Source organism: Stomoxys calcitrans, chromosome 1, assembly GCF_963082655.1.
Source record: "Stomoxys calcitrans chromosome 1, idStoCalc2.1, whole genome shotgun sequence".
In the NCBI taxonomy this organism is placed as follows: Eukaryota; Metazoa; Arthropoda; class Insecta; order Diptera; family Muscidae; genus Stomoxys; species Stomoxys calcitrans.
Window position 1 is genome coordinate 13,341,857 of NC_081552.1, and position 17,233 is coordinate 13,359,089.

The window sequence follows — 17,233 nt, forward strand, 5'->3', positions numbered from 1 at the left end:
TGATTGGGAGGCAGACGACGGATGTACCGGAGTATGTCAACGAAGTGGTAGGATCTCTCAACAAGTGGAAGCTGATACAGAAGATGAGAAGAGATTTCTGGAATCGATGGAAAGAGGAATATCTTTCAACGTTGCAGCAGCGAAGAAGGTGGAACCGGCCAGAGGTGAATTTGGCGAATGGAGATGTAGTCATCATTAAAAACGAATTGACACATCCAGCGAAATGGCCTATGGGACGAATCATTGAGACTCATCCGGGCAAGGATGGGAGAGTTCGAGTTGTGTCATTGAAGTTGCAAGATTGCATATTAAAACGCCCTGTCCAGAAACTCTGTCCATTAATAAGAGCTTCGGATGAAGAGGTGGAAGAAGTGTCGCCACAAACAACAAAAGCAGGATTGAGGAATACGCAGTCGGCAAACAAGCATGTTTTTAGTGTATTAGTAATGCTGCTACTTGCTGCCACAAGTCAGATTGGAGCAGTGGCTACAACTGGAGGTTCAATCTCTGAGATAAGCAATTCTACTGCAATTTACCTGGATCACTTGGGAACTGTGGATGTAGTAGCGTCTTCATGGAATCTGCTAATCTATTTCAAGCTTGATCCGTTCTTTGAGGTAATTAGCAAATCCGAACGATTGCTGGTGGATATGAGAAATACATGTGGAAAATTGATGACCTTTGAAGACCACTGTGGTCATGTACTGGACGAGATGGAGCAGATAGTGAAGGAGATGATATACACTAATCGATATTTGTTTCATGATGATGTGGCTAGATCCAAGAGAGCACCCTTAGAGTTTATTGGCTCGCTACAGCACATCCTCTTTGGCGCGATGGATGCTGATGACAGGAAAGTTGTAGAAGAAAACATGAGGAAACTATTGGGAAATCAGCATGACCTGAAATACCTTGTGCAAAAACAGACGTCTATTCTGGAATCGTCAGTGAATGTCATTCGCAAAACGACGGAAGAAGTAAACAGCAACTTCAAAAGTATAACAGAACGGGTGAACAACATGACGGAAGCGATGAAGGAGGTATATTTGGTGTACCGCGAGTCCATCAAATTTTTCATGGTGACGAAAGAATTGCACATAATCATAAGTGAGAACCAGAGGGTCCAAGCGAAGATAATAGAATTGCTGATAGATATAAATCATGGTAAATTAAATCCCTCATTGCTCACGCCAATTCAGCTCCAGAATGAAATACACCAGATGCTGGAGAATATACCTGAAAGCCTTAAACTGCCGGGAAAGAAGCATAATCAGCTAAGCACCATATATAAGCTAATGAAGGCGAAAGCGTTTATAATAGACAATCAATTGGTGATATCTGCAGAAATACCATTATTCAACGATCATGTCTCCCAAATACACAGGGTAATACCTGTGCCTGTTGTATATAATGGCATGAAACAGATAGTCGTTGCAAGAGAGCAGTTCATTTTATATAATTTTAATATGGATGCCTATCATTTGATGTCCGAGTTGGAGTTAAGCAGTTGTCAGAAAATGTCTGAGGAAAAATACGTTTGTGATGGTGGATGGCCCTGGATAGATGCGAATGATAATTCTTGCGAAATTTCATCAGTGAAACCTCTTGCGCGTCATCAGTGCCAATTTGCGCCTACGAGTATTGAAATTTTCTGGGTGCAATTACATCAACGAAACCATTGGTTGTTCAAGATGTTCAACGAGACAACCGCTCACGTGCAGTGTAAACCAGACGCTCAGAGGCTGCTGAAGATGCCATTGCAGGGTATCATGAAGGTGGAGCCCGGATGTGTTCTTCGAATGAAGGGTGGAGTGATACATGCTCCAATTCAATTCACATCAGAAAATAATATGGAGATGAAGTTGAGCTTGTATACCGATGTGGAGAGTATGACCAGATGGAATATGAGCGCATTGGGGCCAATGACCATTGACCACGGAAAAGAGATTGAGCTTTTGAAGAACCAGATCAAGGAACTAAAAAAGGAGAAGTTGCTTATAAGAGGACTAAACTTTCATCATGTCAGCGGTCATTTATCACTATGTATAATATTGACTATTTTGATTATATGTAGTACTATTTACTTATATTTGAAATGTAAATGTAAGCGCAAGCAAAATATCGTTAAGATAGATTTCACTCCTCATCAGCCAACAGAAATGGTATAATATTTAGTTTTTAGGCCCCGGGAAAATGTTCATGGAACAGGCTTTTGTTGATTCTCTAAAAATGTAACCTAAAATAAATCTATGAGCGTCAATGGTATTTTATGATTTGGGATAGCAAACATTGATGCATCGAGCAGATACAGATTGTCAGGGTAATTAAAATTGAGTTGTGATAAGGAAGTAAAAACTGTGTGAATGGAATTTTCCACTCATTTGAAGACCATGATAATGCTATCTAATGTTTGTTTAGGATCGTGGCTTAGGCTGGTTGGTCTGCGGTTGTAGAATATTTGGTTATGTTTCGTGGCGTATTTCGATTGGTCAGTTTAGGTTTAAGATTGAAAGAGAAAGAGCTAGTTTAAGTTATATAGTTGTCTTTTTTTTAATTAGGATAAGAATTATTGTAGTTTATAAATTTTCAATAAATGATCAGTACGAATTTAATACTCAACATCAATAGTTCGGTAACTACTCGATTTAAGGATTTAGAGCCATAAAAGGCGCATTCATTTAACCTGATTTAGGCCAAGTTGTTGGAAGTCATATCGAAACACGTTGTGCAAAATTTAAGCCAAATCGGATAGGAATTGCGCCCTCAAAAAGTCAAGATCCCAGATAGGTTTATATGACAGCTACATCAGGTTATGGACCGATTTCAACCATACTCAGCACAGTTGTTGGAAGTTGTAATAAAACACCTCATGCAAAATTTCAGCCAAATCGGATAAGAATTATGCCCTTTAGTGACTCAAGAAGTCAAGATCCATGATCGTTATAAAACACCGCATGCTAAATTTCATCCAAATCGGATAAGAACTGCGCCCTCTAGTGCCTGAAGAAGTCAAGATCCAAGATCGGATTATATAGCAGCTATATCAGGTTATGGACCGATTTAAAGCATACTTAGCACAGTTGTTGGAAGTCATATCGAAACACGTTGTACAAAGTTTCAGCCAAATCGTATGGGAATCGCGCCCTCTAGACGTTTAAGAAGTCAAGACCTCAGATAGGTTTATATGATAGCTATATCAGGTTATGAACCGATTTCAACCATACTCAGCACAGTTGATGGGAGCCCTAATGAAACACCTCATGCAAAATTTCAACCAAATCGTTGTGCCCTCTTGTGGCTCAAGAAGTCGAGATCCATGACCGGTTTATATGATAGTTATATCAAAACATAGACCGATTTGAACCGTACTTAAGACAGTTCTTGAAAGTCATAACAAAACTCCTCATGCTAAATTTGAGCCAAATCGGATTAGAATTGCGCTCTATAGAAGCAGAAGAAGTTAAGACCCCAGTTCGGTTTATATGACAGCTATATCAGTTTATTGACCGATTTGAACCAAACTAAACACAGTTGTTGGGAATCATAACAAAACACGTCATCCAAAATTTCAGCCAAGTCGGATAAGAATTGCGCCCTCTAGCGACTCAAGAAATCAAGATACAGGATCGGTTTATAGGACAGCTATATCAAAACATGGATCGATATGGCCCATTTACAATCCCAGCCGACCTACACTAATAAAAAGTATTCGTGCGAAATTTGAAGCGTCTAGCTTTACTCCTTCAAAAGTTAGCGTGCTTTCGACAGACGGACACTAGATCGATTTAAAATGGCATGACGAACAAGAATATATATACTTTATGGGGTCTTATACGAATATTTCGTATAAGACCCATAGAATGGGGTGGAGGGTATAATAAACGCAAAGGAAAAATGTTCATCAAAATACTGAAGCTGATTCCTCAAAACTTTCACTATAAAACTAAGATTATTGCAAAGACAATCACATTTTAAGTCTTTGAAAGATTAGGATCGGCCTATAAATAGTGTGTTGGCAATCAGTACAAAATTCAGCTTTGACGCTGACCAAATGTCACCGCCGATGGGCCAGTTCCAGCATCGAGTAACGACCACAATTTTCAAAAAAAAATTGAGATATCTTTACCAACTTCACAGCAACAGAAGAATTTTGGCGCTTCGTCCAATTTGGGCATACTCTTTCCAATATTTCGACCGGTATCTCACGAATAAGCGCTTTAAAGTTGTTTTCCAAGGCGTCAATTGAGTAGACGTGAGCTTTAACATAGCCCCACAAGAAACAGTTAAAAGACGTTAAATGGCACGATGTAGGAGGCTAATTGACCGGTCCTGAACGTGAAATAAAATCTTCACCCAACTCGCCTCTCAATAAGTCCATTGTTACACGTGCTGTGTGGCATGTGGCAAGTCAAGTCAAGTTCTTGCATTTTGGCGAAAAAAGTTGGATATCATCTCACGATCTCACGCTCACAATTAACAGTTACATTCCGATTCGCATCATCATTGAAGAAGTACGGTTCAATGAAGTCACCAGCTCATAAACCGCACCAAACTTTGACTTTTTCTGGATGCATTGGTAGCTCTTGCAATGTTTCTGACTGATCTTTACTCCAAAATCGACAATGCTGCTTATTTACGTGCCCATTGAACCAAAATTGAGCTTTGTCGCTCGTTGAACTTTCTTAACAGAGCACACATTTTGACAATAAAGTTCCATTATTTGCAAGCGTTGTTCTTTTGTAAGACGATTCATGGTGAAATATAGACCAAACTGAAGTAAGTTTGATAGTGAGTCAAAATACGAAACATGCGTGAGCTGTTTAAACCAGTGTTGCCAAAAAGATGTCACCCTTTAATTTGATTTTGTGTCAATTTTACGCGGAATCCATGGTGGTGGGTTTCAAAGATTCGGCTCAATTTAGCTCGTTTCTTCTTGACTGTAAACTAAATCGTTTACTTCGCTTTATTATACCAAAGAATCCTTTCAAGACTTGATTAACTACAAATTCATGTTGTGGCATTCTCTACATTCCCTTAAAAAGGATTTTCTAGCGAAAATTCCTAAAGTAATATTCGGTTTTCTTTGTTCTAAGAATTTAAATTGATTGAAGCCACTCAAATTTGCCAGTATTGATGTTCTTGGCAAAGCCAAAGGAATTGAAATCATTTCAAATATAAAAACTAAAGCAGATGTTTGGGAACTGGCATTTAGACATGCCCAAATTCTATTATCCTTAAAATCCTGGGATTTGGGTTACACACACACACACAAACACAAAAACACGTGTTTCCTTGATGTGTTTGCGTTCGTGTTGTGTCAAAGGTTTTCTTGCTTACTTTCTCATTGCCATTCGTTGTCAAAGCTTATTGACAAACCAATACATGCACATAAATTTCCGGCATCAAATTGGTATGCTTAAGCCACAAAAATATGTGAGTACAATCTCTTTTTGTGGCTATGTGTTGGTGACTGTGTTTGTGGTATGTACAGGCGCAAAGAGGAGGCAGAGAATAACCCTTTTGGGAAATTTGCAGAAAAATTGAGACTGGGCTATGTTTAACCATACACCATGTGGTATACCTAATAGAATGTCTCAACAACTCTTCAAGCACAGACAAAGCTATTCGATTGAAAATGTTAAATTTGAAATTTAAAGCTTTATGCTATGCTATGAAGGTAATAAGTCAGACAATAATACCGATATATTGAGGCATATTGAGATCATCTTCGATCTGTAAGTGCAAAGTTGCAAGCGCATATATGTTTCAAGATTTTGACAGACGCATGGACATGGCTTTATTAAAAATCGTTTTTTCGACCACTTACTGTATGTCCATCCAATGTAGACTATCCAAAAATGTTGCTGGAAATTTTGTTTCTAACTTTGAAATAATCTATCAAATATTTTTTTGCACAATAGCCTAAGTTTTCGTAATCATTTGAGTTTTGTAGCACAATGCCAAGAATTTCAAATCTCTCAAGGATAACATAATCGTTTTACTCTGAATATTATGCCACATGTGCCTACGCACACTCATATGTCCTTATGAATGCCTTCCTGCCGACTCGAGTATCCGTAAAATTAATGACAAAGACTACAACACATAACATCAACTCTCGGAGGATAACTTTAAATGGATCCTGGCAAAACAAAATAAATAGCAAACAGAAACAACAACATTGTCCTGTAATAGCACTTTAAATAATGCAGAAGCAACGATACAAAAATTGTGGTGCAACTAGGAGAGACGTTGTGTCCTGAATATACCAAGGAGTATATAAAACACAACCCATATCCTGCCAAAAAAAAGGCTTTTGTGAAAAATTGTACAATAGAAGAGAATAGGTGAGGATGTATAAAAGGGTAAAACAGCCTGAAATGGTACACAAAGTTAAGCTCCACAGCATTATTATATGTCACAGGATGTTGTTAGGGTTTTTTTTTCGGAGTTTGGCTGTTGGCTGTTTGGTGTACTGGTGTTGTTTTTCAATTTCAAAAATATGAGTAAGGTTGCTCGCATGTGTATTATGCTCAGGGAAATGTGGTCGTAAATGTTAATGAAATGAATATTTGTAAATGGCTCATTACATTTAAAATGGCAAATCTACTTCAGGGGATTTGTTTAGGTTTCAGACATATGTTAATTAAATTTTGAAAAATCAATATAAAAGGACACATTTCTCTTTAAACATTTAAAGATTGAATTAAAATAAAAATCTTGTTCTAAGAAAATTCTAGAGTGAAATATGAATATCTTTAAATGGTTTTTGGGTACTTAATTAACGGCTGGTTTTTAGAGTGGCAACATTATGTCAAATAAATTTTTTTCAATGCTAATATCCTGCAATGTATGCTTCTTCAAATAGAGTTAAAGGTTTTTACATGAGAATATTTTTTCCACGCTCCAAATATAATCACCTTATTTATATACTTTTATAAAGTATTCTCATTTGTTATACCCACCACTATAGGATGGGGGTATACTAATCTAGTCATTCCGTTTGTAACCCCTCGAAATATTCATCAAGGACCCCATAAAAAATATATGTTCTTAATCGTTTCGAAATTCTGATTCGAACTAGTCATGTCCATCCGTCCGACCGCCACTTGAAATTTTGCACAGATACTTTATATTGATGTAGGTGGTTGGGGGTTGCAAATAGGTCATATTGGTTCAGATTTGGATAAAACTCCCATATAAACCGATCTTCCGATTTGACTTCTTGAGCCCCGGAAGCCATAATTATTACGCACGTAACGTTCTGTTCTGGGTTTCAACAACTGTGCCAAGTTCGGTTCAAATCGGTCAATAACCTGATGTAGCTCCCATACAAACCGATTTCCCGATTTGGTTTCTTGAGCCCTTACAAGGCTCGATTTTTACACGATTTGGCTGAAATTTTGCACATAGTTTTCGCTTACGACTTTCAACAACGGTGCCAAGCACGGTCCAAATCGGTCAAGAACCTGACATAGCTCCCATATAATCTGATCTCTCAATTTGAATTCTTGAGGCCCTGGGAGCCACAATTTTTGTACGATTTGGCTGAAATTTTCCACCTAGTTTTCTGTTATGACACACTGTGCCAAGAACGGTTCAAATCGGTTAAGAACATGATATAGCTCCCATATAAACCGATCTCCCGATTTGATTTCTTGAGCCCTTACAAGCCTCGATTTTTACACGATTTGGCTGAAATTTTGAATATAGTGTTCGGTTATGACTCTCAACAACTGTGCCAAGTACTGTTCATAACTAGATATAGCTCTCATAGTTTAATAGAATCCATGGTGGTGGGTTCCCAAGATAGGATGGGGTATACTAATTTCGATATTCTGTTTGTGACACCGCGAAATAGCGTCTGAGACCCCATAAAGTATATATTGGGTTGCCAAAAAAGTAATTGCGGATTTTTCATATTGTAATTGCATTCTTTCTTCTGTCAGTTATCAACTGTTACTTTTAGCTTGCTTTAGAAAAAAAGTGTAAAAAAAGTATATTTGATTAAAGTTCATTCTAAGTTTTATTAAAAATGCATTTACTTTCTTTTAAAAAATCCGCAATTACTTTTTGGGCAACCTAATATAATATTGATCGTCATGTCATTCTAAGTAGATTTAGCCATGTCCGTCCGTTTGTCTGTCAAAAGCGCGATAACTATCGAAGGAGTAAAGCTAGCCGCTTGAAATTTTGCACAAATACTTTTTATTAGAGTTGGTCGGTTGGGATTGAAAATGGGCCAAATCAGTACTTGTTTTGATATAGCTGCCATATAAACCGTTCTTAGGTTTTGACTTGTTGATCCTCTAGAGGGCGCAATTCCCGTCCGCTTTGACTGGAATTTTGCACGTGGTGTTCCGGCATCACTTCCAACAACAACAAAAAGTATGATTCAAATCGGTTCATAATCTGGCACAGCTGTCATATAAACAGATATTGGATCTTGACTTCTTGAGCCAATAGAGCGCATAATTCTCATCCGATTTGGCTGAAATTTTGCATGAGGTGTTCCGTTATGACTTCCAATAACTGTGCTGGGTATGGCGCAAATCGGTACCTAAACTGATATAGCTGCCATATAAACCGATTTGAGAGATCTTGACTTCTTGAGCCGCTGGAAGGTGCAATTCTCATTCGATTTGGCAGAAATTTTGTACATCGGCTTCTCTCATGACCTTCAACATGCGTTTATAATATGGTCTGAGTCGATCAATAGCTTGATACAGCTCCCATATAAACATAATTCCCGATTTTACTTCTTGAGCCCAAGGGGCCACAAGGCGCAATTCTTATCCGAATGAACTGAAATATTACACAACGACTTCTACAATGTTAAGCATTCTATGATGGTCCGAATCGGACTATAACTTGATATCGCTCCAATAGCATAACACTTCTTAGTTAATATTCTTTGTTTGCCTAAAAAGAGATACCGCGCATAGAACTCGACAAATGCGATCCATGGTGGAGGGTATATCAGATTGAGCCCGGCCGAACTTAGCACGCTCTTACTTGTTTTATTTCATTCCAATTTTGGTACATGAGCCTAAAGACATCATTAAAATTGTCTAAATATCTCTTCTAGCTGTACTTTAAAAAATGTCCCCATTTCGCTGTCGTCCCATTTCTGACATCTTATCTTTGTGCGCAAAATACGAAATTGTTACAATTGTTGTAACTTTTTCTGGTCTATCTGGATGGATGATAGAAAGAAGAGCACTTAAAACAGTGGGCAGAAAAAAAAAATAATTAAAAACGTGCTATGTTCTGCCGGGCCGAATCCACCACCAGGATTCTGCAAAAAAATAAATAAATTAAGTTGAAGGGCATAATTTAAATCTACATACCAAACTTTTGCCAAACCAGGCAACAATTAAAGCGTCTAGAAACCGAACATGGGTAATGAGAGATCGGTTTATATGGCAGCTATATCAGGTTATAAACCGATTTTCACCATACATTGCTCAGTGGTTGGAAGTCATAATAGAACACCACATGCAAAGTTTTAGCAAAATCTGCAAAAAAAATGCGGCTTCCAGGGGCTCAAGAGGCTAAATCGGGAGTTCGATTAACATGGGAGCTATATCCAAATCTGAAGCGATATGGCCCATATGCAATCCTCAACGACCTACATTAATAAGAAGAATCTGTCCAAAATTTCAAGCGGCTATCTTTACGCATTCGACCGCAATCGTGATTTCGACAGACAGACGGATATGTCTAGATCGACTCCGAACGTCAAGACGATCAATATTATATATACTTTATGGGGTCTAAGAGGAATATTTCAAGGTGTTACAAAGGGAATGACTAGATTAGTATACCCCATCCTATGGTGGTGAGTATAAAAAAAACATATTTAATTGAAAGTAATCATATCTAAAGGTATCAAATTTCGCTGTTGCTTGATCAGTGTGGTAAGCTTTTTGATTTTTGTTATTTTTGAATGTTGATAACCATAACTTTGAAAGAATAATCGATTATATTAATCCACAATGACCTGCAGTAATATGTAATACCTGTTAAAAATTTCATGCGTGTTCGGCCGGTTTTGTGATTTCGACGAATGGACGGACGGACGTGGCTAGATCGACTCATCATTATCTAGTCATATCGTTTGCGAAACCTCGAAATATTGATTTGCGACACCATAAAGTATATATATTCTTGATGGTCTGGACATTCTGAGTCGATCTATCCATGTCCGAACGGCGTGCCGCAGTGCGACACCTCTTTGGAGAGGAGTTTTACATGGCATAGTACCTCACAAATGTTGCCAGCATTAGGAGTGGAAAACCACCGCTGAAAATTTGTTCTGGTGGTCTCGCTAGGATTCGAACCCAGGCGTTCAGCGTCGAAGGCGGACATGCTAACCTCTGCGCTACGAGCCTTTAGAAGCCTAAATTTTTGCCAGATTCGGCTGAAATTAAGCCCAAAAACCCATATTATGACTTCGGCTTTCAGGGGGTTGAGAAGTCAAATCGGGAGATCGGCTTACATGGGAGCTATATCTAATTCTGAACCGATATGGCGCATTTGCAATCCCCAACGATCTACATCAATAGTTAGTATCTGTGCAAAATTTCAAGCGGCTAGCTTTACGCGTTCGACCGTTATCGTGAACGGACATGACTATTTTGAATCAGAACGTCGAGACGATCAAGAAAATATGTTTTATGGGGTCTTAGATGAATATGTCGAGGTGTTACAAATGGAATGACTAGATTAGTATGCCCCCATTCTATGGTAGTCGGTATAAAAATAAAAATTCTTAATTTTTTTTTTTTTTTTCAATGCACAAATTACCATTTGTTCTTGTCATACATTGTTTTGGGATATATGTATGTATGACCCCAGAAATATTTAAATTAGATTTGACATACTCATTTTCTATAAACATATGCATAATTTTTTCCTTTTTGATATGTTCTACCCATCCCTGCCTCAGTGGCCACTGTGAGTCCCACATCAACGCGACTGTTGTCAAGCGTTATTTATGGTAAGGAAGGAACTGAAGTGTTAGTCTCGTTATTGTTGTCTGCAGCGCCGCCAATGATGGTGTTGCTTTTAATTTTTTTTTTCGCTCCTCTGGTTGGGCTCTGTGACATTTTTTTAAGGGGGGAGGGTGGGGAAGATTGGGTATCCATGAAAAATAATCTGTGATAATGTGTTTACTGTAGAAAACCGCAAAAAAGCAATTACTTTGTAATTTAAGGCTCATCATCAGAGAAAGCGGTGCCACGAGGACGACAGACACTCTCATGACATGGCACAGCGAACGGCTTATGGCCATTATAATGGCATACAAGAGATGGGAAAAAGCGAGAGCATAGAAAGCGTAGGTTGATTGCTTTTTTCATATTTCAATAAAATGTCAAAAGTCTTAAATTAATTAGAGCGAAACGGTATGACTATGTCAACAGCGTGTGCTCCAGGCTTTGTTAAAGTAGGAATAGACAGAAATTTTGATTTTTTTTTTTTTTGTTTCGAATTTATGAGTTTCACTTCATTTAATATGTTGGCAGAGGCTAGCTTGCTTTATCATACAAATTTGTAATTAATCAAAGTGAGACAGAGAGATCAAATTTTGTGAAAGAGGTTTGGAAAATTAAATGGCTAAAAATTAATGATTTGTTCATTTATTTATTCCGTTTTGCGACACATGAAAAAATCTCTGACCTTGCGAGTTATATCAATTCTTTATCATCTTAAAATCCTATTGGGTTGCCCAAAAAGTAATTGCGGATTTTTTAAAAGAAAGTAAATCCATTTTTAAATGAACTTTAATCAAATATACTTTTTTATACTTTTTTTCTAAAGCAAGCTAAAAGTAACAGCTGATAACTGACAGAAGAAAGAATGCAATTGCAGTCACAAGCTGTGGAAAAATTTGTCAACGCCGACTATATGAAAAATCCGCAATTACTTTTTGGGCAACCAATAGTTCTTAAATTCCGTCCGTCTTTCTTTTTGCAACCAACACGCACTTGATACTGCCTATGAATGCAGTGCATTGCATTGGCAACTGAAAAGTTATGGATTGGAGGGGAAAAGGGGGAATAGTGCTTGTTGACGTTAGTTTTAAATTTCTAAATGCCATAGTCAAGTGGAAAGACATTGGCAGGAAGCCGATTCCATTGGACCAAAAGAGAGACTTATGCAAAATTTTGTGAAAATCGGACAACAAATGCTACCTGTACCTTGATTACAAGAATACATGGACAGACAGACAGACGGGCAGACGGACTGGCGGACATAGCTAAATCGAATCAGGAAGTGATTCTAAGCCAATCCGTATACATATCGATGGGTCTAGCTCTTCTCCTTCTTAGCGTTGCAAAAAAATTCACAAGTCTGTAATACCCCGTACCACAGTGATGGTGTAGGGTATAAAAATCAATTTGTGTTCGTATGTAGGTTTGTTTGTTTGTGTGATCCTTATAGACTCAGAAACGGCTGGACGATTTTCGGCGATTTTCTTGAAATTTTCACAGATGGCGCATAATGATCCCGTGGTGAAAATAGGGCACTACATTTTTTGATATCTGAAGGGGGGCGGACCCTCCCCCTTACCATAAATTTCAGAAACGCCAGATCTCGGAAATGGGTGGTGCGAGTAAACCAAAGTTTGTGTGCACCCTTATAAAGGGTGATTTTTTTTGAGGTTAGGATTTTCATGCATTAGTATTTGACAGATCACGTGGGATTTCAGACATGGTGTCAAAGAGAAAGATGCTCAGTATGCTTTGACATTTCATCATGAATAGACTTACTAACGAGCAACGCTTGCAAATCATTGAATTTTATTACCAAAATCAGTGTTTGGTTCGAAATGTGTTCATTCACCGTAACGTTGCGTCCAACAGCATCTTTGAAAAAATACGGTCCAATGATTCCACCAGCGTACAAACCACACCAAACAGTGCATTTTTCGGGATGCATGGGCAGTTCTTGAACGGCTTCTGGTTGCTCTTCACTCCAAATGCGGCAATTTTGCTTATTTACGTAGCCATTCAACCAGAAATGAGCCTCATCGCTGAACGGTGAATGAACACATTTCGAACCAAACACTGATTTTGGTAATAAAATTCAATGATTTGCAAGCGTTGCTCGTTAGTAAGTCTATTCATGATGAAATGTCAAACCATACTGAGCATCTTTCTCTTTGACACCATGTCTGAAATCCCACGTGATCTGTCAAATACTAATGCATGAAAATCCTAACCTCAAAAAAATCACCCTATAGTAACCTAGAAAGAAAAATTTGGTATCCGAATTTCAAATGGCGTACCTAGGGGGGCCACCCACCCCCAAAACTTACCAAATTTATAAAAAGACCAATCACGACAATATGGGACTCAAATGAAAGGTATTTAAAATTAGGGGGACCACCCCAACCCACAAAACACCCATAAACCGGGCATATTTACCGACCATTGCAATATTGGACTCAAATGAAAGGTATTTGCGTGTAAAATACGAATCTAATATCCAAATGTGGGACCAAGTTTCGGGGAAAAATGGGGCTAAAATTAATGGTATTTAATTTAATTAATGGTCGGCCCGGCCGAACTTTGAATACCCACCACCTCGGGTATATATGTAAACCACCTTTCGTCAAAATCCCGTGAAAAATGCATACCTTATGCCCCATAGCAGTCATATCTAAATATATTCCGATTTGAACCAAATACTAATAAGTACAAGCCATTGTTCAATTGTGTATAAAAACAAATTGGTCTTTTAAGTAGCTATATTTAACAAGTAAAAGCGTGCTAAGTTCGGCCGGGCCGAATCTTATATACCCTCCACCATGGATCGCATTTGTCGAGTTCTTTTCCCGGCATCTCTTCTTAGGCAAAAAAAAGGATATAAGAAAAGATTTGCTCTGCTATTAGAGCGATATCAAGATATGGTCCGGTTTGGACCACAATTAAATTATATGTTGGAGACCTGTGTAAAATGTCAGCAAATTCGAATAAGAATTGCGCCCTTTGTGGGCTCAAGAAGTAAAATAGAGAGATCGATTTATATGGGAGCTGTATCGGCCTATAGACCAATTCAGACCATAATAAACACATTTGATAATGGTCATGAGAGAATCCGTCGTACAAAATTTCAGACAAATCGGATAATAATTGCGACCTCTAGAGGCTCAAGAAGTCAAGATCCCAGATCGGTTTATATGACAGCTATATCAGGTTATGAACCGACTTGTACTTTATTTGACATAGTTGTTGAAAGTAACAATAAAAAACGTTTTGCGAAATTTCAGCCAAATCGGATAGAAATTGAGCTCTCTAGAAGCTCAAGAAGTCAAGTCCCCAGATCTGTTTATATGACAGCTATATCAGGTTATGAACCGATTTGAACCATACTTGGCACAGTTGTTGGATATCATAACAAAACACGTCGTGCAAAATTTCATTCCAATCGGATAAGAATTGCGCACTCTAGAGGCTCAAGAAGTCAAGACCCAAGATCGGTTTATATGGCAGCTATATCAGGTTATAAACTGATTTGAACCATACTTGGCACAGTTGTTGGATATCATAACAAAGCACATCGTGTGAAATTTCATTCCAATCGGATAAGAATTGCGCACTCTAGAGGGTCAAGAAGTCAAGACCCAAGATCGGTTTATATGGCAGCTATATCAGGTTATGAACCGATTTGAACCATACTTGGCGTATTTGTGGGATATCATAACAAAACACGTCGTGTGAAATTTCATTCCAATCGGATAAGAATTGCGCACTCTAGAGGGTCAAGAAGTCAAGACCCAAGATCGGTTTATATGGCAGCTATATCAGGTTATTGACCGATTTGAACCATACTTGGCGTATTTGTGGGATATAATAACAAAACACGTCGTGCAAAATTTCATTCCAATCGGATAAGAATTGCGCACTCTAGAGGCTCAAGAAGTCAAGACCCCAGATCGGTTTATATGGCAGCTATATCAGGTTATGAACCGATTTGAACCATACTTGGCGTATTTGTGGGATATAATAACAAAACACGTCGTGCAAAATTTCATTCCAATCGGATAAGAATTGCGCACTCTAGAGGCTCAAGAAGTCAAGACCCCAGATCGGTTTATATGGCAGCTATATCAGGTTATGAACCGATTTGAACCATAATTGTCACAGTTGTTGGATATCATAACAAAACACGTCGTGCAAAATTTCATTCCAATCGGATAAGAATTACGTCCTCTAGAGGCTCAAGAAGTCAAGACCCAAGATCGGTTTATATGGCAGCTATATGAGGTAATGAACCGATTTGAACCATACTTGGCACAGTTGTTGGATATCATAACAAAACACGTCGTGCAAAATTTCATCTCAATCGGATAAGAATTGCGCACTCTAGAGGCTCAAGAAGTCAAGACCCAAGATCGGTTTATATGGCAGCTATATCAAAACATGGACCGATATGGCCCATTTACAATACCAACCGACCTACACTAATAAGAAGTATTTGTGCAAAATTTCAAGCGGCTAGCGTTACTCCTTCGGAAGTTAGCGTGCTTTCGACAGACAGACGGACGGACGGACGGACGGACGGACGGACGGACGGACGGACGGACGGACAGACGGACGGACATGGCTAGATCGACATAAAATTTCACGACGATCAAGAATATATATATTTTATTGGGTCTCAGACGAATATTTCGAGTAGTTACAATCAGAATGACGAAATTAGTATACCCCCCATCTTATGGTGGAGGGTATAAAAATAAACCGATCTGTACCATGTACGACACGGAAGTCGAAAAGACTTACATAAGTCACTGTGTCAAATTTCAGTGAAATTGGATTATAAATGTGCCTTTTATGGGGCCAAGACTTAAAATCGAGAAATCGGTCTATATGGCAGCTATATCCAAATATGGACCGATTTGGGCCAAATTGAAGAATGAAGTAGAACAGCCTAACACAACTCACTGTCCCAAATTTCGGCGAAATCGGACAATAAATGGCCTTTTATGGGCCCAAAACCTTAAACCGAGAGATCGGTCAATATGGCTTCTATATCCAAATCTGGAGCGATATGTGCCATATTGTAGATATATGTCGAGGGGCTTAACCTTACTCACGCGAAATCGGACAATAAATGCGTCTTTTATGGGCCCAAAACCTCATGTCGAGAGATCGGTTAATATGGCTTCTATATCCAAATCTGGACCGATTTGGACCAAATTGACAAAGTACATTACACAACTCACTGTACCAAAATCGGACAATAAGTGCGCCTTTTATGAACACAAGAACTTAAATCGGGAGATCGGTCAATATGGCAGATATATCCCAATCTTGACCGATCTGGGCCAAATTGAAGAAAGATGTCGAAGGGCAAATCATAACTCACTGTGGCTAAGACCCTAAATCGGCGGATTGGTCTATATGGGGTTTATATCAAGATATAGTGCGATATAGCCCATCTTCGAACTTAACCTGCTTATGGACAAAAAAAAAAGAATATGTGCAATATTTCAGCTCAATATCTCTATTTTTAAAGACTGTAGCGTGATTTCAACAGACAGACGGGCGGACATGGCTAGATCGTCTTAGATTTTTACGCTTGTCAAGAATACATATATTTTTTAGGCCCAGAAATAGATATTTCGATGTGTTGCAAACGGTGGGTATAATAAAATTTGGTATCCAAATTTCGGATGGGGTACCTAGAGGGGCCACTCCATCCCCAAAACCTACCAAATATATATATACACCAATTAAGACAATATGGGACCCAAATAAAAGGTATATAGGAGAAGAAAACGTATCTGATATCCAGTTGTCGGACCAAGTGTGAGGGGGTCAACCCCAACCCCTATATCTTCCTTAAATCGGACATATTTACTGACCATTGCAATAAGGGACTTAAATGAAAGGCATTTGCAAGTAGAATACGAATCTGGTATCCAAAATTGGTCCAAGTTTCTGGGGGTCCACCACTTCCCCAATACACTCCGCGAACAGGACTTATTTACTGACCATGGCAATATGGGTCTTAAATAAAAGGTATTTGAGTGTAGAATACGAATCTAATATCCGAGTTTGAGGGACCGGCCCTCCCAAAAACACACCCAAAGAGTACAAATTTACAACCATAGCAATATGGGGCTCAAATGAAAGGTCTTTGGGAGTAAAGCACGAATCTGATACAAATTTTCGGGAAAAAGTGACTATGGGGTTAACCCATCTCCATAACACCACCC

The 17,233-nt window shown here is 38.6% G+C and overlaps 1 protein-coding gene across 1 annotated transcript in view; it reads right to left on the reverse strand.

Annotated features, from left to right (window-relative positions):
- The window catches only part of LOC106095069 (neuropeptide Y receptor type 2), a 60,821-nt gene that overhangs the window by 27,558 nt on the left and 16,030 nt on the right, over window positions 1–17,233 (reverse strand). The gene's annotated exons all lie outside the window — the stretch shown is intronic.